The following is a 22,629-nucleotide window of genomic DNA, read 5'->3' on the forward strand; positions in this document are numbered from 1 at the left end:
ATGGTAGGGTTTACTTCTGAGTACTCTATTTTTCCCTTTTGTCTATACACCTATCCTTATGCCAGTACCACAGTGGTTTGATTATTGTAACTTTGTAGTAAGTTTTGAAATCAGGAAGTATAAGGCCTCCAACTTTGTTCTTTTTTTGTAGTTAGTTTTGGCTGTTTGGTGTCCCTTGAGAGTCTGTATAAATTTAGGATGAGTTTTTCTATTTCTGTAAAAAAATCATTGGAGTTTTGATAGGGATTGTATTGAATCTATTGATTGCTTTTGGTAGTATTTTCACCTTAACAACACTAAGTGTTTCAACCCATTAACATAGGATGTCTTTCCATTTATTTGTGTCTTCTTTAATTTCTTTCAGTAATGTTTTATAGTTTTCAGTGTACAAGTCTTTCACCTTTTTGGTTAAATTTATTCCTAAGTGTTTTATAATTTTTGATGCTGTTGTAAATGGATTTTTAAAAGTTTCTTTTTCAGATGTTCATTGCAAGTATATAGAAATACAACTGATTTTATGTGTTGATTTTATATCCTGCAACTTTGATGAATTAGTTCATTAGCGCTAACAATTTTTTTTGTTGATTCTTCAGGGTTTTTTATACATAAAATCTTATCATATACAAAGAGATAATTTTACTACTTTCTTTCCAATTTGAATGCTTTTTATTTCTTTTTCTTGCCTAATTGCCCCAGCTGAAACTTCCAGTACTGTGTTGAATAGAAGTGATGAAAGTGGCATCCTTATTTTTCCTGATATCAGCAGAAAATCTTTCAGTCTTTCACTATTGAGTATGTATTACCTGTGGGTTTTTCATATGTAACCTTTATTATTTTGAGGCAGTTTCCTTCCGTTTCTAATTTATTAAATGTTTTTATCGTAAAAGGGTGTTGAATATTGTCAAATACTTTTTCTGCATCAACTGAGATGATCATGTGTTTTTTTCCCCCCTTCATTCTATTAACATGGTGTATTATATTTATTGATTTTTGTATCTTGAACCACTCTTGCAATTCCTGGAATACATGTCGTTTGGTCAAGATGTATAATCCTTTTAATATACTATTGAATTTGCTAGTATTTTGTTAAGGATTTTTGCTTCTATAATCATAAATATTGACCTGCAGCTTTCTTTTGTTGTGGTGTCTTTGTCTGGTTTTCGTATCAAGGTAATGTTGACCTTATAGAATGAGAAAGGAAGTGTTTCTGGAAGAGTTTGAGAAGAATTGGTGTTATTTCTTCTTTAAACATTTGATACAATTCACCAGTGAATCCATTTGATCTGGGCTTTTCTTATTAGGGAGGTTTTTGATTACTGATTTGATCTCCTTACTAGTTACACTTCTATTTGGATCTTCTATTTCTTCTTAAGTCAGTTAGATAGATTATGTGTTTCTAGGAACTTGTCAATTTCATCTAAGTTACCCAATTTGTTAGTATACAACTGTTCATAGTATTCTTTTATAATCCTTTTTATTTCTGTAAAATCAGTAGTAATATCCCCACTTTCGTTTCTGATTTTTTAACTTGAGTCATCTCTCTTTTCTTCTTTAGTCAATCTAGCTAAAGGTTTGTCATCTTATTGATCTTTTCAAAGAGCCAACTTTCGGTTTTGTTGATTTTCTCTATTGCTTTTTTATTCTCGATTTTATTTATCTCCATTCTAACCTTTATTATTTCTTTCTTTCTGTCAGCTTTGGGTTTAGTTTGCTCTTCTTTTTCTAAATCCTTAAGGTGTACAATTAAGTTATCATCTGAGACCTTTCTTTTTTTTCAATATATGTGATTGCAGCTATAAGTTTCCCTCCTAACATTGCTTACACTGTATCTCATAAGTTTTGACATATTATGCTTTTGTTTTCATTTGTCTTACAGTATTTTCTAATTCTCCTGTGGTTTTGACCTATTAATTGTTTAAGTGTACTGTTTAATTTCCACAAATTTGTGAATTTTTCAGTTTTCTTTTGTTATTGATTTCTAGTTTCATTCCATGTAATCAGAAAATGTACTTTGCATTATTTCTTTTTAAAAAATATTTATGTATGTATGTATGTATGTATGTATGTATGTATTTATTTATTTTTGACTGCATCAGGCCTTAGTTGTGGCACACAGGATCTTTCATCGTGGTGCGCAGGCTTCTCTCTAGTTGTGGTGTGCTGGCTCAGTAGTTGCAGCGTGTGGGCTTAGTTGCCCCATGGCATGTGGGATCTTAGTTCCCCAACCAGGGATTGAACCCACGTCCACTGCATTGGAAGGCAGATTCTTAACCAGTGGACCACCAGATAAGTCCCTGTATTATTTCAACCTTTTAAAATTATTCAGACTTTTTTGTGGCCTAACATATGGTCTATCCCAAAGAATGTTCCATGTGCACTTGAAAAGAATATATTATTGGGTGGGGTATTGAAGTCGCCAACTTATCATAGAACTATCTATCTCTCCTTTCAATTCTGTCAACTTTTGATTCATATATTCTGGGGCCCCTTTGTTGGGTGTGTATATATTTTAATTGTTATATCTTCTTGCTGTATTGAAGCTTTTATCAATATATCATGTCCTTTATTATCTCTTATAAATTTTTGAGTTCAAAATCCATTTTTCTGATAGTAATATAGCCACCCAAGCTCTCTTACGGGTACTGTTGGCATGGGATGTATTTTTTATCCTTTTACTTTACTTTTTATCCTTTTACTTTCAACCGTTTGTGTCCTTATATCTAGGGTGTGTCTCTTCTAGAAGCATATAGATGGATCCTGGTTTTTTTCTTATCTAATTTGCCAACTTCTGTCTTTCAATAGAAGAGTCTAATGCATTTATATTTAATGTGATTACTTATAAAGAAGGATTTACTTCTGCCATTCAGCTATTTGTTTTCTGTGTGTCTTATATGTTTTGTGTTCATTTCCTCCATTAATGCCTTTTTTTTTTGCATTTTGTTTATCTTTTGTAGTACGCCTTTTTGATTCCCTTCATCTTGCCTTTTATGTATGTTTTAAATTTATTTTCTTAGTGGTCATCTTGGAGCTTACAATTACCACCTTAAATTTATACTAAGCTTATTGAATAATACTTAGTTTCAGTAGTATATAAACATGTGTTCCTATACATCTCTGTCCCAACCTCTTTATATTATTATTGTCAAAGATTATGTCTTTATATATTGTATGCTTATTAACATAGCTATATAGTTTTAATGAATTTTCCTTTTCATTTATGTCGAAAAAAGAAACTACAAACCAAAAGAAAACTACAATAATACTGGCTTTTATATTTACCTATGAAGTTACCTTTACTAGTGTTCTATAACATATGTTTTATATCTTCAAGTTACTGTTTAGTGTCCTTTATTTGAGGCTAAAGAACTTTCTTTAGAATTTTAATTTATATTTTTATTTATTTATTTGGCTGCGTTGGGTCTTTGTTGCTGCATGCAAGCTTTTCTCTAGCTGCAGCAAGCGGGGGCTACTCTTTGTTGTGGTGCGCGGGCTTCTCATTGCGGTGACTTTTCTTGTTGCAGAGTATGGGCTCTAGGGCACATGGGCTTCAGTAGTTGTGGTGCACAGGCTTAGTTGCTCCATGGCATGTGGGATCTTCCCAGGCCAGAGCTCAAACCCGTGTCCCCTGCATTGGCAGGCAGATTCTTAACCACTGTGCCACCAGGGAAGTCCCTCTTTAGCACTTTTTGTGGGGCAGGTGCACTGGTATTAAATTCCCTCAGCTTCTGTTTATCTTGGAATGTCTTAACTTCTCCTTCATTCTTTAAAGATAATTTTGCCAGATATAGAATTCTTTTTTTTTTTTAAACATCTTTATTGAAGTATAATTGCCTTACAATGGTGTGTTAGCTTCTGCTTTATAACAAAGTGAATCAGTTATACACATAAAATATGTTCCCATATCTCTTCCCTCTTGCATCTCCCTCCCTCCCACCCTCCCCATCCCACCCCTCTAGGTGGTCACAAAGCACCGAGCTGATCTCCCTGTGCTATGTGGCTGTTTCCCACTAGCTATCTATTTTACATTTGGTAGTGTATATATGTCCATGACACTCTCTTACCCTGTCACATCTCACCCCACCCCCTCCCCAAATCATCAAGTCCATTCTCTAGTAGGTCTGTGTCTTTATTCCCGTCTTGCCACTAGGTTCTTCATGGCCTTTTTTTTTCTTCCTTAGATTCCGTATATATGTGTTAGCATACTGTATTTGTTTTTCTCTTTCTGACTTACTTCACTCTGTATGACAGACTCTAACTCCATCCACCTCATTACAAATACCTCCATTTCATTTCTTTTTATGGCTGAGTAATATTCCATTGTATATATGTGCCACATCTTCTTTATCCATTCATCCAATGATGGACACTTAGGTTACTTCCATGTCCTGGCTATTGTAAATAGAGCTGCAATGAACATTTTGGTACATGACTCTTTTTGAACTATGGTTTTCTCAGGGTATATGCCCAGTAGTGGGATTGCTGGGTCGTATGGTAGTTCTATTTGTAGTTTTTTAAGGAACCTCCATACTGTTCTCCATAGTGGCTGTATCAATTTACATTCCCACCAACAGTGCAAGAGTGTTCCCTTTCCTCCACACCCTCTCCAGCATTTGTTTCTAGATTTTTTGATGATGGCCATTCTGATCGGTGTGAGATGATATCTCATTGTAGTTTTGATTTGCATTTCTCTAATGATTAATGATGCTGAGCATTCTTTCATGTGTCTGTTGGCAATCTGTATATCTTCTTTGGAGAAATGTCTATTTAGGTCTTCTGCCCATTTTTGGATTGGGTTGTTCGTTTTTTTGTTATTGAGCTGCATGAGCTGCTTGTGAATCTTGGAGATTAATCCTTTGTCATTTGCTTCATTTGCAAATATTTTCTCCCATTCTGAGGGTTGTCTTTTGGTCTTGTTTATGGTTTCCTTTGCTGTGCAAAAGCTTGCAAGTTTCATTAGGTCCCATTTGTTTATTTGTGTTCTTATTTCCATTTCTCTGGGAGCTGGGTCAAAAAGAATCTTGCTGTGATGTATGTCATAGAGTGTTCTGCCTATGTTTTCCTCTAAGAGTTTGATAGTGTCTGGCCTTACACTTAGGTCTTTAATCCATTTTGAGTTTATTTTTGTGCATGGTGTCAGGGAGTGTTCTAATTTCATACTTTTACATGTATCTGTCCAATTTTCCCAGCACCACTTATTGGAGAGGCTGTCTTTTCTCCACTGTATATGTTTGCCTCCTTTATCAAAGATAAGGTGACCATATGTGTGTGGGTTTATCTCTGGGCTTTCTATCCTGTTCCATTGATCTATATTTCTGTTTTTGTGCCAGTACCAAACTGTCTTGATTACTGTAGCTTTGTAATATAGTCTGAAGTCAGGGAGCCTGATTCCCCCAGCTCCATTTTTCGTTCTCAAGACTGCTTTGGCTATTCGGGGTCTTTTGTGTTTCCATACAAATTGTGAAATTTTTTGTTCTAGTTCTGTGAAAAATGCCAGTGGTAGTTTGATAGGGATTGCATTGAATCTGTAGATTGCTTTGGGTAGTAGAGTCATTTTCACAATGTTGATTCTTCCAATCCAGGAACATGGTATATCTCTCCATCTATTTGTATCATCTTTAATTTCTTTCATCGGTGTCTTATAATTTTCTGCATACAGGTCTTTTGTCTCCTTAGGTAGGTTTATTCCTGGATATTTTATTCTTTTTGTTGCAATGGTACACGGGAGTGTTTTCTTAATTTCACTTTCAGATTTTTCGTCATTAGTGTATAGAAATGCGAGAGATTTCTGTGCATTAATTTTGTATCCTGCTACTTTACCAAATTCATTGATTAGCTCTAGGAGTTTTCTGGTAGCATCTTTAGGATTCTCTATGTATAGTATCACGTCATCTGCAAATAGTGACAGCTTTACTTCTTCTTTTCCGATTTGGATTCCATTTATTTCTTTGTCTTCTCTGATTGCTGTGGCTAACACTTCCAAAACTATGTTGAATAATAGTGGTGAGAGTGGGCAACCTTGTCTTGTTCCTGATCTTAGTGGAAATGGTTTCAGTTTTTCACCATTGAGGACAATGTTGGCTGTGGGTTTGTCATATATGGCCTTTATTATGTTGAGGAAAGTTCCCTCTATGCCTACTTTCTGCAGGGCTTTTATCATAAATGGGTGTTGAATTTTGTCGAAAGCTTTCTCTGCATCTATTGAGATGATCATATGGTTTTTCTCCTTCAATTTGTTAATATGGTGTATCACATTGATTGATTTGCATATATTGAAGAATCCTTGCATTCCTGGGATAAACCCCACTTGATCATGCTGTATGATCCTTTTAATGTGCTGTTGGATTCTGTTTGCTAGTATTTTGTTGAGGATTTTTGCATCTATGTTCATCAGTGATATTGGCCTGTAGTTTTCTTTCTTTGTGACATCTTTGTCTGGTTTTGGTATCAGGGTGATGGTGGCCTCGTAGAATGAGTTTGGGAGTGTTCCTCCCTCTGCAATATTTTGGAAGAGTTTGAGAAGGATAGGTGTTAGCTCTTCTCTAAATGTTTGATAGAATTCACCTGTGAAGCCATCTGGTCCTGGGCTTTTGTTTGTTGGAAGGTTTTTAATCACAGTTTCAATTTCAGTGCTTGTGATTGGTCTGTTCATATTTTCTATTTCTTCCTGGTTCAGTCTCGGCAGTTCGTGCATTTCTAAGAATCTGTCCATTTCTTCCAGGTTGTCCATTTTACTGGCATAGAGTTGCTTGTAGTAATCTCTCATGATCTTTTGTATTTCTGCAGTGTCAGTGGTTACTTCTCCTTTTTCATTTCTAATTCTATTGATTCGAGTCTTCTCCCTTTTTCTCTTGATGAGTCTGGCTAATGGTTTATCAATTTTGTTTATCTTCTCAAAGAACCAGCTTTTAGTTTCATTGATTTTTGCTATTGTTTTCTTCATTTCTTTTTCATTTATTTCTGACCTGATCTTTATAATTTCTTTCCTTCTGCTGGCTTTGGGGTTTTTTTGTTCTTCTTTCTCTAATTGCTTTAGGTGCAAGGTTAGGTTGTTTATTCGAGATGTTTCCTGTTTCTTGAGGTAGGCTTGTATTGCTATAAACTTCCCTCTTAGCACTGCTTTTGCTGCGTCCCATAGGTTTTGGGTCGTCGTATCTCCATTGTCATTTGTTTCTAGGTATTTTTTGATTTCCCCTTTGATTTCTTCAGTGATCACTTCGTTATTAAGTAGTGTATTGTGTAGCCTCCATGTGTTTGTATTTTTTACAGATCTTTTCCTGTAATTGATATCTAGTCTCATAGCGTTGTGGTCGGAAAAGATACTTGATACAATTTCAATTTTCTTAAATTTACCAAGGCTTGATTTGTGACCCAAGATATGATCCATCCTGGAGAATGTTCCATGAGCAATTGAGAAAAATGTGTATTCTGTTGTTTTTGGGTGGAATGTCCTATAAATATCAATTAAGTCCATCTTGTTTAATGTATCATTTAAAGCTTGTGTTTCCTTATTTATTTTCATTTTGGATGGTCTGTCCATTGGTGAAAGTGGGGTGTTAAAGTCCCCTACTATGATTGTGTTGCTGTCGATTTCCCCTTTTATGGCTGTTAGTATTTGCCTTATGTATTGAGGTGCTCCTATGTTGGGTGCATAAATATTTACAATTGTTATAGCTTCCTCTTGGATCGATCCCTTGATCATTATATAGTGTCCTTCTTTGTCTCTTGTAATAGTCTTTATTTTAAAGTCTATTTTGTCTGATATGAGAATTGCTACTCCAGCTTTCTTTTGATTTCCATTTGCATGGAATATCTTTTTCCATCCCCTCACTTTCAGTCTGTATGTGTCTCTAGGTCTGAAGTGGGTCTCTTGTAGACAGCATATATATGGGTCTTGTTTTTGTATCCATTCAGCCAGCCTGTGTCTTTTGGTGGGAGCATTTAATCCATTTACATTCAAGGTAATTATCAATACGTATGTTCCTATTCCCATTTTCTTAAATGTTTTGGGTTTGTTATTGTAGGTGTTTTCCTTCTCTTGTGTTTCTTGCCTAGAGAAGTTCCTTTAGCATTTGTTGTAAAGCTGGTTTGGTGGTGCTGAACTCTCTCAGCTTTTGCTTGTCTGTAAAGGTTTTAATTTCTCTATCGAATCTGAATGAGATCCTTGCTGGGTAGAGTAATCTTGGTTGTAGGTTTTTCTCCTTCATCACTTTAAGTATATCCTGCCACTCCCTTCTGGCTTGCAGAGTTTCTGCTGAAAGATCAGCTGTTAACCTTATGGGGATTCCCTTGTGTGTTATTTGTTGTTTTTCCCTTGCTGCCTTTAATATGTTTTCCTTATATTTAATTTTTGACAGTTTGATTAATATGTGTCTTGGCGTGTTTCTCCTTGGGTTCATCCTGTATGGGACTCTCTGTGCTTCCAGGACTTGATTAACTATTTCCTTTCCCATATTAGGGAAGTTTTCAACTATAATCTCTTCAAATATTTTCTCAGTCCCTTTCTTTTTCTCTTCTTCTTCTGGGACCCCTATAATTCGAATGTTGGTGCGTTTAATGTTGTCCCAGAGGTCTCTGAGACTGTCCTCAGTTCTTTTCATTCTTTTTTCTTTATCCTGCTCTGTAGTAGTTATTTCCACCATTTTATCTTCCAGGTCACTTATCCTTTCTTCTGCCTCAGTTATTCTGCTATTGATCCCATCTAGAGTATTTTTAATTTCATTTATTGTGTTTTTCATCATTGCTTGGTTCCTCTTTAGTTCTTCTACGTCCTTGTTAAATGTTTCTTGCATTTTGTCTATTCTATTTCCAAGATTTTGGATCATCCTTACTATCATTATTCTGAATTCTTTTTCAGGTAGACTACCTATTTCCTCTTCATTTGTTAAGTCTGGTGTGTTTTGACCCTGCTCCTTCATCTGCTGTGTGTTTTTCTGTCGTCTCATTTTGCTTATCTTACTGTGTTTGGGGTCTCCTTTTCACAGGCTGCAGGTTCGTAGTTCCCGTTGTTTTTGGTATCTGTCCCCAGTGGCTAAGGTTGGTTCAGTGGGTTGTGTAGGCTTCCTGGTGGAGGGAACTAGTGCCTGAGCTCTGGTGGATGAGGCTGGATCTTGTCTTTCTGGTGGGCACGTCCACGTCTGGTGGTGTATTTTGGGGTGTCTGTGGCCTTATTATGATTTTAGGCAGCCTCTCTGCTACTGGATGGGGCTGTGTTCCTGTCTTACTAGTTGTTTGGCATAGGGTGTCCAGCACTGTAGCTTGCTGGTCGTTGAGTGAAGCTGGGTCTTTGAGAGATTTTTGCCGTTTGATATTACGTGGAGCTGGGAGGTCTCTTGTGGACCAGTGTCCTGAAGTTGGCTCTCCCACCTCAGAGGCACGGCCCTGATGCCTGGCTGGAGCGCCAAGAGCCTTTCGTCCACACGGCTCAGAGTAAAAGGGAGAAAAAATAGAAAGAAAGAGGCTATAATATAGTGAAGTAAAATAAAGCTATTATAAAGCAAAGCTATACAGACAAAATCTCACCCAGAAGCATATACATACACACTCACAAAAAAAAGGAAAAGGGGAAAAATTAATATATCCTGCTCCCAAAGTCCACCTCCTGAATTTGGGATGATTCGTTGTCTATTCAGGTATTCCACAGATGCAGGTACATCAAGTTGACTGTGGAGCTTTAATCCGCTGCTTCTGAGGCTGCTGGGAGAGATTTCCCCTTCTCTTCACTGTTCGCACAGCTCCCGGGGTTCAGCTTTGGATGTGGCCCCGCCTCTGCGTGTAGGTCACCTGAGGGCGTCTATTCCCCGCCCAGACAGGACGGGGTTAAAGGAGCAGCTGCTTCGGGGGCTCTGGCTCACCCAGGCCGCGGGGAGGGAGGGGTACGGAGGAGGCGGGGCGAGCCTGCGGCGGCAGAGGCCGGCGTGACGTTGCAGCAGCCTGAGGCGCGCAGTGCGTTCTCCCGGGGAAGTTGTCCCTGGATCACGGGACCCTGGCAGTGGCGGGCTGCACAGGCTCCCGGGAGGGGTGGTGTGGAGAGTGACCTGTGCTCGTACACAGGCTTTTTGGAGGCGGCAGCAGCAGCCCCAGCGTCTCACGCCCGTCTCTGGGGTCCGCGCTGATCGCCGTGGCTCACGCCCGTCTCTGGAGTTCGTTTAGGCGGCGCTCTGAATCCCCTCTCCTTGCGCACCGGAAACAAAGAGGGAAGAAAAAGTCTCTTGCCTCTTCGGCAGCTGCAGACTTTTTCCCGGTCTCCCTCCCAGCCAGCTGTGGTGCGCTAACCCCTTCAGGCTGTGTTCACGCCAACAACCCCAGTCCTCTCCCTGCGATCCGACCGAAGCTGAGCCTCAGCTCCCAGCCCCGCCAGCCCCGGCGGGTGAGCAGACAAGCCTCTCCGGCTGGTGAGTGCTGCTCAGCGCCGATCCTCCGTGCGGGAATCTCTCCGCTTTGCCCTCCGCACCCCTGTGGCTGCGCTCTCCTCCACGGCTCCGAAGCTTCCCCCCTCCACCAACCCCCCCCCGTCTCCGCCCGCGAAGGGGCTTCTAGTGTGTGGAAACCTTTCCTCCTTCACAGCTCCCTCCCACTGGTGCAGGTCCCGTCCCTATTCTTTTGTCTCTGTTATTTCTTTTTTCTTTTGCCCTACCCAAGTACGGGGGGAGTTTCTTGCCTTTTTGGAGGTCGGACGTTTTCTGCCAGCGTTCAGTGGGTGTTCTGTAGGAGCAGTTCCACGTGTAGATGTATTTCTACTGTATCTGTGGGAAGGAAGGTGATCTCCGCGTCTTACTCTTCCGCCATCTTCTCTCCTCCCCCTAGAATTCTTAATTGACATTTTCTTTCAGGACTTCACATATATCATTCCACTGCCTTCTGGCCCTCATGATTTCTGGTGAGAAATCAGCTGTTAATCTTATCAAGGATCCCTTGTATGTGATGAGTCACTTCTCTCCTGCTGCTTTCAGAATTCTCTTTCATCAGATTTGGGCAGTTTTAGACTATTATTTCTTCAAATATTTTTTCTTCCTCTTTCTCTCTATTTTTGTGAGATTCTTAAAATGCACATATTGGTATGCTTGATGGGTCCCACAGGTCTCAGGCTCTATTTTCCTTCATTCCTTTTTCTTCTGTTCCTCCAAATGGCTAATTTCAAATGTCTTATCTTCAAGTTGACTGATCATTTCTTCTGCTTGCTTAAATCTGCTGTCAAATCTCTTTAGTGAGTTTTTCTTTTCAGTTATTGTACTTTTCAGAACCAGTTATTGTACTTTTCTGTTTTGTTTATTTTTATAATTTCTATCTTTTTATTGATAATCTCATTTTGTTCAAACACGATTTTCCTAATTTCCTTTAGTCCTTTGTCCATGGTTTCTTTTAACTCATTGAACATTTTTAACACTGTTGATTAACATCTTTGACAAAAAATTCCAATGTCTAGGCTCCCTCAGGAATAGTTTATGTCATATTTTTATTTCCTTTGAGTGGGTCATATTTTTCTGTTTCCTTGCATGTTTTGTAATTTTTGTTGATTATTGGACATTCTGACTATTATGTTGTAGCAATTTGGAAATCTAATCCTCTCACTCTTCAGTCATTACTTGTATTTTACTTGTTGAAGCTGGGAGCCATCCCTTGTGACTCTTCCAAACTATTTTTGCAAAGTGTGTATTCCTTGTTGTGTGTGGCCAGCCAGTTATTTTCCATTGTCTCTGTTGTCAGCCAGTGACCTGGAAAATATTTCTTTAAATGTTTGGCTCACAAGATGGGGTGGGGGGATCCTGTCACTTAAAATTCCCTCTTAGTTGGGAAGCCATTTCAGCCTGTGGGGGCCAAAACATATTGTGCTGGTCCCTTAGTGATGAAAAGCAGCAAATCAGCAACTGAAACACTCAACTCCAGCCTTGGGAGGACAGGGCCTTATTGCCAACCCTGGCTCCAGCAAGTTGCACTGGAAACACATGCCACTGTCCCCACAGCTGCCTGCCCTGGAGATAGTAGCCACTAATGCAAGAAAGCTGAAACTGACTGAAATTTACCTGTCCCTTCATCAAGCTTTTCCTTAGATGTTATGAGTGTTCTACTAGACTCAGAGTTCCAAAATAGTTACTTAAGACAGCTCCTGCTAGCTCAAGTGTTTCGATGGAGATATGGATTCCTGGGGCTTCCGACTTTGCCATCTTTCCTAATGTCACTCTGACAGAGGGCCTTCTAATATTCAAATATTTAAATATTTGCCTACTTTTCCCATCCAAGGCAAAGCAAAGAACTGTCAAGTTTCTCTTCAGCTGGGAACATTGTGTATCACCACTTCCTATCTGGAATGAGAGTCAGAGGCAAGTTCTAAGAAAGTGAGATTTTCTTTCCTTAGCACCTAACACAGTGCTGGTAGAAGTAGAGCAGCAAAAAAACAAAAAACAAAAAAACAGTCTGCTCTACCTTTGTCTACTGTTTAACCTTTCCAAAGCACATTCATATCTACTCCTCAATTTATCAGGTGTTATTAACCTTACTTTACAGATAAGAAAACTAAGGCCCAGAGGTATCAACTGACTTTCTCAAGGTTACAAAGCAAGTACGTGTTGGAGTCAGGACCCACACCTCAGATTTCTAACTCCAGTTTTGCTACTACTGGCCTATCATTTATTTGGCACAATACTATATTCTCAGCATTGTACTGAATTAGCTTCCTTAATACGTATACTACACTGGAGGGTAGTTTTTAGGAAATGCTCTATGGAACAACACCTGTGAGGAAGCAAGGACAGCAGGGATTAGGCAGGGGGAGAATATGAACTGTGATACACTTGAAATAGTTGGCTCAGGCAATCTCATAGTAAGCACTGAATCTGGGGTGTCCTTTAGAGTTGTTCTGAAAAGGGGTAAGGGGAATAACAGTTGTACCTCTACACTGACCAGTCATTGATTGCAGGCTGCCCCTAAAAGAGGAATGTTACTCTGGGCAAGGCAGGCTCATGTGGCCTAGGGAATTTCCCAGAGAGGAACATAGATGTGAGCCATCAGCAGCTAATACTCCTAGCAGTTGGGGGAATATGTACCTCATTCCTAAAGGGGGAACTCAGTGGTACACCATAATCTCCTTTATAATCCACACTGTTCACTGCCTGGATCCACTTGCTTCATGTAGTAAATTCCTTGGGAAACTTAGAAGGCAAATGAGATGACCATTTGTGCTCTCAAGGTCACAAATGATACTCATCATCTCCCTCCTCTACTCCTTCTAAATTTTTCTCATCTTCAGCTAGCATCTCTGATGGTCTAGATGGGGTGACTCAGCTCCTTATCCCATAGGGACTGAGCACTTGATCACACATGATCATCTCAGGATGCACTTGTCTGTCTACTGTCATAATTGGGTAGGGAAATACCAGAAGATTTCCTAGTTGGTCATTTGGATGTCAAAGTAATTTACCCTGCTGCCGTCATGAATAGCAGCCATACCTCCTCCTAGTGATCAGGGTCAATTACCCTTTACAGGATGGGACTCCTTGTCTTGCCTGCTTGTCTCTTGGTAAAAAGAACCTGAAGTAACTGGGTGGAAGCCATAGATTAATGTTTAATGGGATTTTTGCTGTGCCCCTGGTAGAAATATCTCCCTCTTGGGAAAAAAGTCTTCAGATCCACAGAGCCTATTTTTGTGCATAAAGGGAGCATTCATTCCCCAAAGTGAATCACTGAGAGTGATGGTGAGCAGAGTCAATTTTTCTTCCACTCTTTGGTTTCTAGACCGATGTAATCTATGCATTGAAAATACAGAACCGTTAGGTCAATGAGTAGGTTGTATATTACATCCATGGGGCCCCATCCTCACAAGGTATTATCTCCAAGTTGGAGCCTCAGCTGTGCTTTCAAAAGGCCATTTCATCACCTTTTCAAGAGAAACTTTTTGGTGGGCAGTATATGATGGATCCCATGGTTCTATGTTCACCACCATACCTCCTTTCCTGTAAAGCAGGTCTCATAGTCGAAGATGATGTTGTATGAGATCTTGTGTTAAGCCAAACCCTGTGTAAGCCCTTGAACAATGGTGTTAGCTGAAGCCCTGCAGGCAAGAATGGTAAACCAATAACTGGAACTTGGCCAAATCCAGTTAAGATTAATTCTGTCTCTTTCAGGATGCAAGATATCCAATGTGTTTATCTTCTCAGGGGATGTCCTGTTTCAGGGGCTTAGCATTGGTCTCTTTTATAAATTTATTTATTTATTTATTTATTTTTGGCTGTGTTGGGTCTTCGTTTCTGTGCGAGGGCTTTCTCTAGTTGCGGCGAGCGGGGGCCACTCTTCATTGCCGTGTGCGGGCCTCTCACTGTCGTGGCGTCTCTTGTTGCGGAGCACAGGCTCCAGACGCGCACGCTCAGTAGTTGTGGCTCACGGGCCTAGTCGCTCTGTGGCATGTGGGATCTTCCCGGACCAGGGCTCGAACACGTGTCCCCTGCATTGGCAGGCAGATTCTCAACCACTGCGCCACCAGGGAAGCCCAGCATTGGTCTCTTTTGTTGGTAGGTTGAATGTTTCACAGTGGCAGTAGCTAGGTAAAACTTCATGAGTAGGAGGGAGTCCATGTTATTGGACCCATTCATAGCCTCTTTCCCTGCCACTATGGCTACCCTGCTCATGTACCCTTTGTGCCAGTACTGGAACACATGATGACAGAGAGTGATGTTAACTGATTGAGTCACTTTGTCTACCAGGTTTTTATGCTTCTTTTGTGATAGAAACTCTTGGGTGGGTATTAGGATGCAATACAAAGATCTTCACACTTCGTGGCCATTGCCATTTTTCCATCCACACAACTGTTTCCCAGACCTTCTTCTCTCCTATTTTCTAATCTTTCTCCCTCTAGGTCCTAGTCAAACCAGCCAAGCCACTCACCACTGCTCGTGAGTCTGTACATATTCTTATTCTATTTCTCATTGAAAGTATGATCAGATGCACTTCCTAAAGCTCTGTGCGTTGGGAAGATTTCCTCTCACTGCTGCCCTTCAGAACCGCCCCTGAATGGGGCTGTAGAGCAGTAGCAGTCCATTAACAACTTGCACTCACAGACTGAACCAACCCACGAGGGCACCACGCTCAGCCTTTTTTCTCTTCCATCAGTGAGTCATAAAGGACCACACCTGCAGCTATTGGTATGAACTGAGGGAAAGTGTCCCAAGCAACAGTGGTGGACAACATGAAAGTTTGAGCCACTTAGCTCATGCATAACATAAAGCTCATGCAGCTTATTTGTGTTGTCTGGTCCTAGTTGCACCGGATCCCGGGTATACCACTTCTATCTTATGATCTATTGCTGCTGGGCCTGCCCAAACTTATGACTTAGTAGGTCTGACAGAACCAGCTCAAACAAATGTTTGTGACTACATGGTCATTCGTGCTCCATGGTTAGGTACCTTATCTCTACTGGGGCCCAGGAGCATGACAAGAGTTGATTTTCAAATGGCTGGAATCGTTCAAGGGGGATTGGGGACCCAAGATTTTTTTTTTAAAGTGGGGGGGAAGTGTCTTCAGCTGTAGAAGCAAAAGACAAGACAAAGACATACAGACCCCAGGGAAATACCCAGTTCCCACACTACTACGGGGGATATTGTCCAGCCCAGGTCCAGGCCCTAGGTTCTTTGTTCTAGCCACCCCCTATTTCTTTGGTATTGTCAGGAGACAAGACTCAGTTCCTGGGTGCTGCTGGAGGAGGGAGAGTAGTTCCAGGGCTTCTTATAAGTACTGAGTGAACAATTTGAGCTTAAAATTTTCCCTTCTTTAAATATTTAAAAATAAACAAATCAAACTCCATCCTGAGCTGTACACAGCCCTTTTGACTCCCTGACACTGATTTGTGGAAAGAGAGGGGGTGTCAACGTTGGAAGGGCCTCCTCACTTTCTTCCCCCACTTCGGTTTGGCTTCTCCTTTGGATACTGTGCTGTTGGGCTTGGAGGCTGCAGTGGCCCCAGGGCCCTGCTGAGGAGCTGCAAAGAAGTTCCCGTTGGACACCTGGCCTGGGGGTACTTGGAAGATCTGGCTCAAGAAATCCTGAAGGTCAGCAGGAGGGGCATCTGCGGTAGCTCTCTGCCACTTACTGGTGCCTGGCATCCGTGAACCAAATGAGATGTGATAGGGGACTCTGTGAGTATCTGGGGAGATTCCCACATGCTGGCATCCAGCCCACTCTATGATGTCATACACCTTTCCCTCCATCAGCGAAAGTAGGTAATCTTGAGGCCCAACATGCTTGACTCAGCCCAAAATTCTCCTTCCTCAGCAGGATGCAGCCTATTACACTCAGCACAGTATCTGGCACTCTTAGGTTCCCGGTCCATTTCAAACGTCCTATGGCTTTCTCTGGCATCGGCTGCACATCATAGTATTCATTGCTTCTTTGAGGTCATCCTGCAGCTTGGACAGAAACTCATTCACTGACCGGCTCAGCTCATTCTCTCAGCCATTCGATTCATCTCATATTCCTTCCGTCTTTCAGGGTTGCTGACAATGTCCCAAGCTGCCCGCAAAACCTTGAAGGCCTCCTCATCCCGGGGATGATTATTTTTGTCAGGGTGAACCGTCACTGCCAGCTGCCTATAGGCCTTCTTCAGTTCAACATCCGATGCTGTGGCTCCAACCCCTAACACATGAAAAGGGTTTAGCACATCCTCAGGAACCCCAGCCATGGTCAACAGTCGAACCACTTCCTCTTCAGGCTGGCAGTAGCAACCACTAGCTACAGGTGCATTCCCCTGCCTATTGGTCCTCTGCTTGAACCAAGGCAACTCCAGCCAACCCCACTGAACTATTCTTACCACCTGCTGCCACGGCCTGCTCTCTCTCAGCAGAATCAGGCACTGCTGCCAGGTGGGAGAAGCCAGCCAAGAGAAGAGCCAGGTGGCTTTACCCCTCCGGCCTAACCGGTCACTCAGTGCTACCAGAAACCTCCAGCCCAACTGTAGACAGCCCAACAAAAGGGCCAGAGCCGGGAGCAGCAAAGCACCCAGTAGCCTAAGAAAACGGGTGAACAGCCCTACCCCATAGCAAAATCCTTGGCTCAGAAACTGGAACATCACCTGGGCCCTGCCCCCCAGCCGCCCTGCCCAGACTCCCACCCAGACACAAAAAAGGTCCAGATCTCTGCCTTTCAGCTGCCTGCGTGCATGGATGAGATGGCCATAAGTTTCCACGTACTCCCCCACTAATACCAGCAGTTCGATCAGCCACCAGAAACCTGCCTGTCCAAGCTGACACAGTTCCTCTGTCCCCCACAATTCCAGTCCTCTGAGCTAATCTGCCTGACTCCATTTCCAACCCAGCTGATGTAGACCAGGGGATCTGGGATCTCTGCGTCCACCCTCCCAAGTATCCTTGGCTGGAACGCGGTGCCATTGTCTCCGGGGTGCAGGTTTCTTTCCACTGGGCACACGTGAAAAATCACTGGGAAACTTAAGAGGTTCCTCCTCATCATATTCCTCTTCCAACTGTTCATCTTCCCCCAAAGCGAAGAGCTGCGGTAACTCCTCCCCGGCAGAGAGCCAGGAGGAGCTACGAGAGCAGCTCCCCCGGCTCCGCCTCCTGTTCACTCTCTGCTCGGGACCCAAGGTTTTTAAGTGCATTGACTCAGATGTCCTATCTCATGTATTAGGGTCCCATTCTTCCCAAGTGGTACCCTGACTTTGTTGTGGCAATCCTGCCGAGGTTGAAAGTTTAATCTCCTCTGGAGCTTTGTTCTTCTTGGAATTAAGTTCTGGAGCTGATCTTCAGTCCTTTCTGCCCTTTGGCTGCAGCAGGGCAATCCCCGGAGAAAGATGCATCTTTGAGCCATTAGCAGCCAACACACCAGGGAGCTAGAGGAATGAATGCCTTGGTTCTGCAGGGGGATCTTGAAGGTGAACAAGGGCTTCCGCTGCAAGCCCTATGAATAAGTACTGAAAAAATGCCCATTTTACAACAGAGGAAACTGAGTCTCCAAAGCCGCAAAGTAACTTGCTCAAGGTTACACAGATAGCAAATAGTGCCCCATTATTTGAAACTGGTTTGTTCTGAATATTGAGCCAAGAATCTTAACCAATATGTTATATTTCATGAGTGTGTTTGCCAAATATCTCAGCTTCAAAAACCTTAGTTACTTAAACAACCCTCAGTTAACTTTTGGATTACTTTCTGTGATAGGCAGAATAACAGCCCTTCCAAATATGCCCATGTTCTTATCCTTAGAACCTGTGTATATGTCACTTACATGACAAAAGGGACTTTGCAGATGTGATTAAGTTAAAGACTTTGAGATGGGGGAGATTTCCCTGTATTATTTGGATGGGTCCAAACTGAATCACATGGGTCCTTAAAGCAGAGAACCTTTCCAGGCTGTGGTCAGAGGGAGATGTGACTACAGAAGGGTCAGAGATCCAGTGTTGCTGACTTTGGAGATGGTGGAAGGAGTCTATGAACCAAGGAATGTGGATGGTCTCTAGAAGCTGGAAAAAACAATGAAATGGATTCTCCCCTTGAGCCTCCAGAAAGAAATGCAGCCTTGCTGACACCTTGATTTTAGCTCAGTGAGACCCATGTCAGACTTCTGGCCTACAGAACTGTAAGATAATAAATTAGTGTTATTTTAAGCTACTAAGTTTGTGGCACTTTGTTTGTGGCAGCAGTAGAAAATGAATACACCTTCCTTTGAAATTATTCCTGCTTCCCTCCATTTGTGTAGCTATAAGAGTTGCACAGTCTCAACTGAAAAAAAATTTTTTTAATAAAATTATTTATTTATTTTTTGGCTGTGTTGGGTCTTCTTTGCTGCACGTGGGCTTTCTCTAGTTGCGCGAGCGGAGCCTACTCTTCATTGAGGTGCGCGGGCTTCTCATTGCAGTGGCCTCTCTTGTTGTGGAACACAGGTTTCAGTAGCTGCAGCATGCGGGCTCAGTAGCTGTGGCGCACGGGCTTAGTTGCTCCACAGCATGTGGGATCTTCCCAGACCAGGGCTCGAACCCATGTCCCCTGCATTGGCAGGAGGATTCTTAACCACTGCGCCACCAGGGAAGTCCGAAAAAAATTTTTTTTATGGTGGTGATGGTTGTACACCTTGGGAATATACTAAAAACCACTGAATTGTGCACCTTAAAATGGTGAATTTTGTAGTTTGTGAATTATGTCTCATTTTTTAAAGAAAATACATGTGCTTCTTAACAGGGTTATCATTAAGAGGCAGAGAGAAAGGGTACACAAAACCTTTATAAAACTACAACGTGCCATTTTTAATGAGGATCAGATATATTAGTTGGGAGTTTCATTGTTGTTGTTTGTTTGTTTATGTTTTAGTGGAAAGTAACAGAAACCTAACCTGAGACTTTACTGATTCACATAACCAAATCACAGGATGCCATAGGCCTGGAATTAGAGATTCCAAGGGGGTCACATTCTCTCCACCTCTCATCTTGGCTTTTCTTTTTTTTTAATTTAATTAACTAATTAATCAATTTTATTGAGGTATAGTTGATCTACAATATTATATAAGTTTCAGATGTACAGCATAGTGATTCACAATTTTTAAACACTATACTCCATTTATAGTTATTATAAAATACTGGCTATATTCCCTGTGCTGTACAATATATCCTTGCAGTTTATTTATTTTATACATAGTAGTTTGCACCTCTTAATCTCCTACCCCAATCTCGTCCCTCCCCACTTCCCTCTCCCCACTGATAACCACTAGTTTCTTCTCTATATATGTGAGTCTGTTTCTTTTTGTTATATTTGCTAGTTGTTTTATTTTTTAGATTCCTCATATAAGTGATAACATACAGTATTTGCCTTCATCTATCTGACTTATTTCAGTAAGCATAATACCCTCCAGGTCCAACCATGTTGTTGCAAATGGCAAAATTTCATTTTTTAAAATGGTTGATTAGTATTCCATTGTGTATATACATACCGCATCTTCTTTATCCATTCCTCTGTTGATAGACACTTAGGTTGCTTCCATATCTTGGCAATTGTAAGTAATGCTGCTATGAACATTGAAGTGCATGTATCTTTTCAAATTAGTTTTCATTTTCTTCAGATATATACCCAGGATTAGAATTGCTGGATCATATGGTAGTTCTATTTTTGTTTTTTTGAGGAACTTCCATACTATTTTCCACAGTGGCTGCATTGAGTTACATTCCCACCAACAGTGTGTGAGGGTTCCCTTTTCTCCACATCCTCACTGATATTTATTATTTGTGTTCTATTTGATGATAGTCATCCTGACAAGTGTGAGGTGATATCTCATTGTGGTTTTGATTTCATGCCTCTGATGATTAGTGATGTTGAGCATTTTTTCATGTGCCTGTTGGCCATCTGTATGTCTTCCTTGGAAAAATGTCTATTCAGGTCTTCTGCCCATTTTTAATCAGGTTGTTTTTTTGATATTGAGTTGTATGAGCTACTTATATATTTTGGATATTAACCTAGAAGTAGAATCAGATGTACACCTTGAAGCTGTCTCTGTTTGTCCTATGAGAGTCCCTTGAGTTGTAGGGAGAATAGATATCCATTTTCTGGGACAACTCAGGGTGTAATAGGACCTTCTGTTTGTGGGATTTGGCAAAAACTGGGTCTCTGAGTCAAAGTTCTCTACACAGACAGGTACAGAGGGACAAACACTCCTTCCTCAGCTGCATAATTGGAAGTGAGGGAGATTTGGGAGGACCAACAACATGGTCCTGATAATCTCAGTGGCAGGGAAGGGCAGTGATTCCATTTAAATAAAATTACCTTATGCAAAGGGATATTCTAGACTGGGCACCACATTCAACGTAAGGCCCTAGGAGTTTTTAGGGGAAGGAATGATTTTTGCCTTGGTTTGTGGCTCATTCTAGTAGCTTTTTCTGGTGCAGTGATTTGAGGCACAGTGGCTGAAATGGGAGAGGGTGTCAGCTAAAAAGAATTGTGACATTAGCAATCCCCTAGGTGGGTAGCCCTGACTGAAGCTTGGGCAACATCAGTGGTACCTCAGCATCACTCCCAGGTGGCTTTACAGAGCAAAACCAGTTTCCAACAGTGCCACCTCATGGCAGTAAGAACAATGACAGTGGCCGGGCTAGTAGACTCCGCTCTTGGTCTGGACTTGACTACCTCCTTTGGGACCTGGAGTAAGTCCCTGGGGGGGAGCTGTGTGGAAAGAAAGGCCTCAAGAGGAAGCTGGCTGAAACTCTGTGCCCGTTGGCATTCCTGATATGAAATGAATCCCTTGCTTTATCCTCTCTAATCTTCTACTGGCTGTGAATTTTCTGCTGGGATCTTCAGAGTCCATCCAATTGAGGAGGAGGTGAATTGAGAAGGAATCAGAAGGAAGGAACAGCAAAGGCAAAGGTCTGAAGGCATGGTGCTTTTAGGGAATGATGAGGTGAGTGTGGCTGAGGGGGAAAAAGGGCCGTGGAAGATGGAGATGGAAGTAAGAGTAGGGGTATAACTTGTGATGGGCCTTGCATGCCATCACAAGAAAGAAGACCTTTTCCAAAACCCATGATGGTTTTGAAGCAAGACATTGACTTGGTCTAGGTCTGACCTACAACCATGGCAGCAGCAAGACTGGACAGATCAGATTTGAAAGATGTTTGTAAGGTAGAGTCAGCAGTTTGTGAGGCAGAACAGGAAGAGAAAGGATCTGTCAGACTTCAGAGAGGTCTCCATTCACCCCCTCAGGGACCAAAGTGTCAGTTTACCCCCCAGGGTCCCCCACTAGGCTCATTAAGAAGTCTGAGTGGGACCCCGTGCAGAGCCTATGTTTCTTTAAAAATACCAAGCACAGATAGGAAGCATCCATTCTGAGGTGGGGAAGGGGGAGGACAAAGGCTTCCTGAGCTCCCAGAATAAGAACTGACTTAGGGCTTCTACCCTGACTCTCAAAATATGGGCTAAGGAAGGGTCTTTGGAACGGGGGGGTAAGGCATCTGTTCTACCCTGGAATCTGGGGGATCTGAATCTATCCTCATCACTACACCCCAACTTTCTGCACTGGGTCTTGATCAACACCCTGACCACGACTTCCTCATCTGGGCCCAGACATTAGTATCCCTTGTAGATCATCAGGTGGGTCTCTCTGACTTATATAAGTTGCCCCTACCCTAGGCATTGCATTTTTTCTACCTCCCCAGCTCAGTTTCTTCAAGACTGACTGACTGACCTCCACTCTCTCCTTTCCTACATCCTCCTTCCTTGGCAACACATGCATGCCCTCCTACCAGTTCTGGAAAATCCTGGCCAGAAAGAGATGACACAAATGTGAAACAATACACATGCCAGTCCCTTTTGCAACGGCTGCTGAGAGCCCAAGCTGGGACCAGCGACCCAGATTTAGTCTCAGTTGTACATCCGGCTCACCCTGGGAGCTCTCTGTGTTTCCGCATCCTTATCTGTGAAATGAACCTTATGTTGCCCTACCTTTCACAGAGCAATCGGGAGAATCAAGCAAGGGAATATTTCTGAAAGTGACATATTTCTGTAAGCTCTTGTTATTTCCACTTCCTTGTGTTCCAGGTATGGATTCTTTTAAATTACAAGAGTCTAAAAGTCCATTTGTCTCTAAAGTAAGTCCCTTTTTCTGTAACAAAAAATACTTAAAGTCCTTTACCTAACCTTAGTACTTAACTCATTTCTGCCCA

The 22,629-nt window shown here is 41.8% G+C and overlaps 1 long non-coding RNA gene and 1 pseudogene across 2 annotated transcripts in view; one reads left to right on the forward strand and one right to left on the reverse strand.

Annotated features, from left to right (window-relative positions):
- LOC137762239 (uncharacterized) overlaps nucleotides 1-22,629 on the forward strand; it is a 62,512-nt gene that overhangs the window by 34,100 nt on the left and 5,783 nt on the right. Inside the window, exon 3 of one of the 2 annotated variants that reach the window (XR_011073529.1) lies at nucleotides 21,272-21,371. The exons of the other annotated variant lie outside the window; for it this stretch is intronic. This is a non-coding gene — a long non-coding RNA (uncharacterized lncRNA). The remainder of the gene's footprint in view (nucleotides 1-21,271; nucleotides 21,372-22,629) is intronic. 2 annotated transcript variants of the gene reach the window in all.
- LOC137761693 (dnaJ homolog subfamily C member 14 pseudogene) lies at nucleotides 15,871-16,662 on the reverse strand (annotated as a pseudogene).

This window comes from Eschrichtius robustus, chromosome 3 (genome assembly GCF_028021215.1).
Source record: "Eschrichtius robustus isolate mEscRob2 chromosome 3, mEscRob2.pri, whole genome shotgun sequence".
In the NCBI taxonomy this organism is placed as follows: Eukaryota; Metazoa; Chordata; class Mammalia; order Artiodactyla; family Eschrichtiidae; genus Eschrichtius; species Eschrichtius robustus.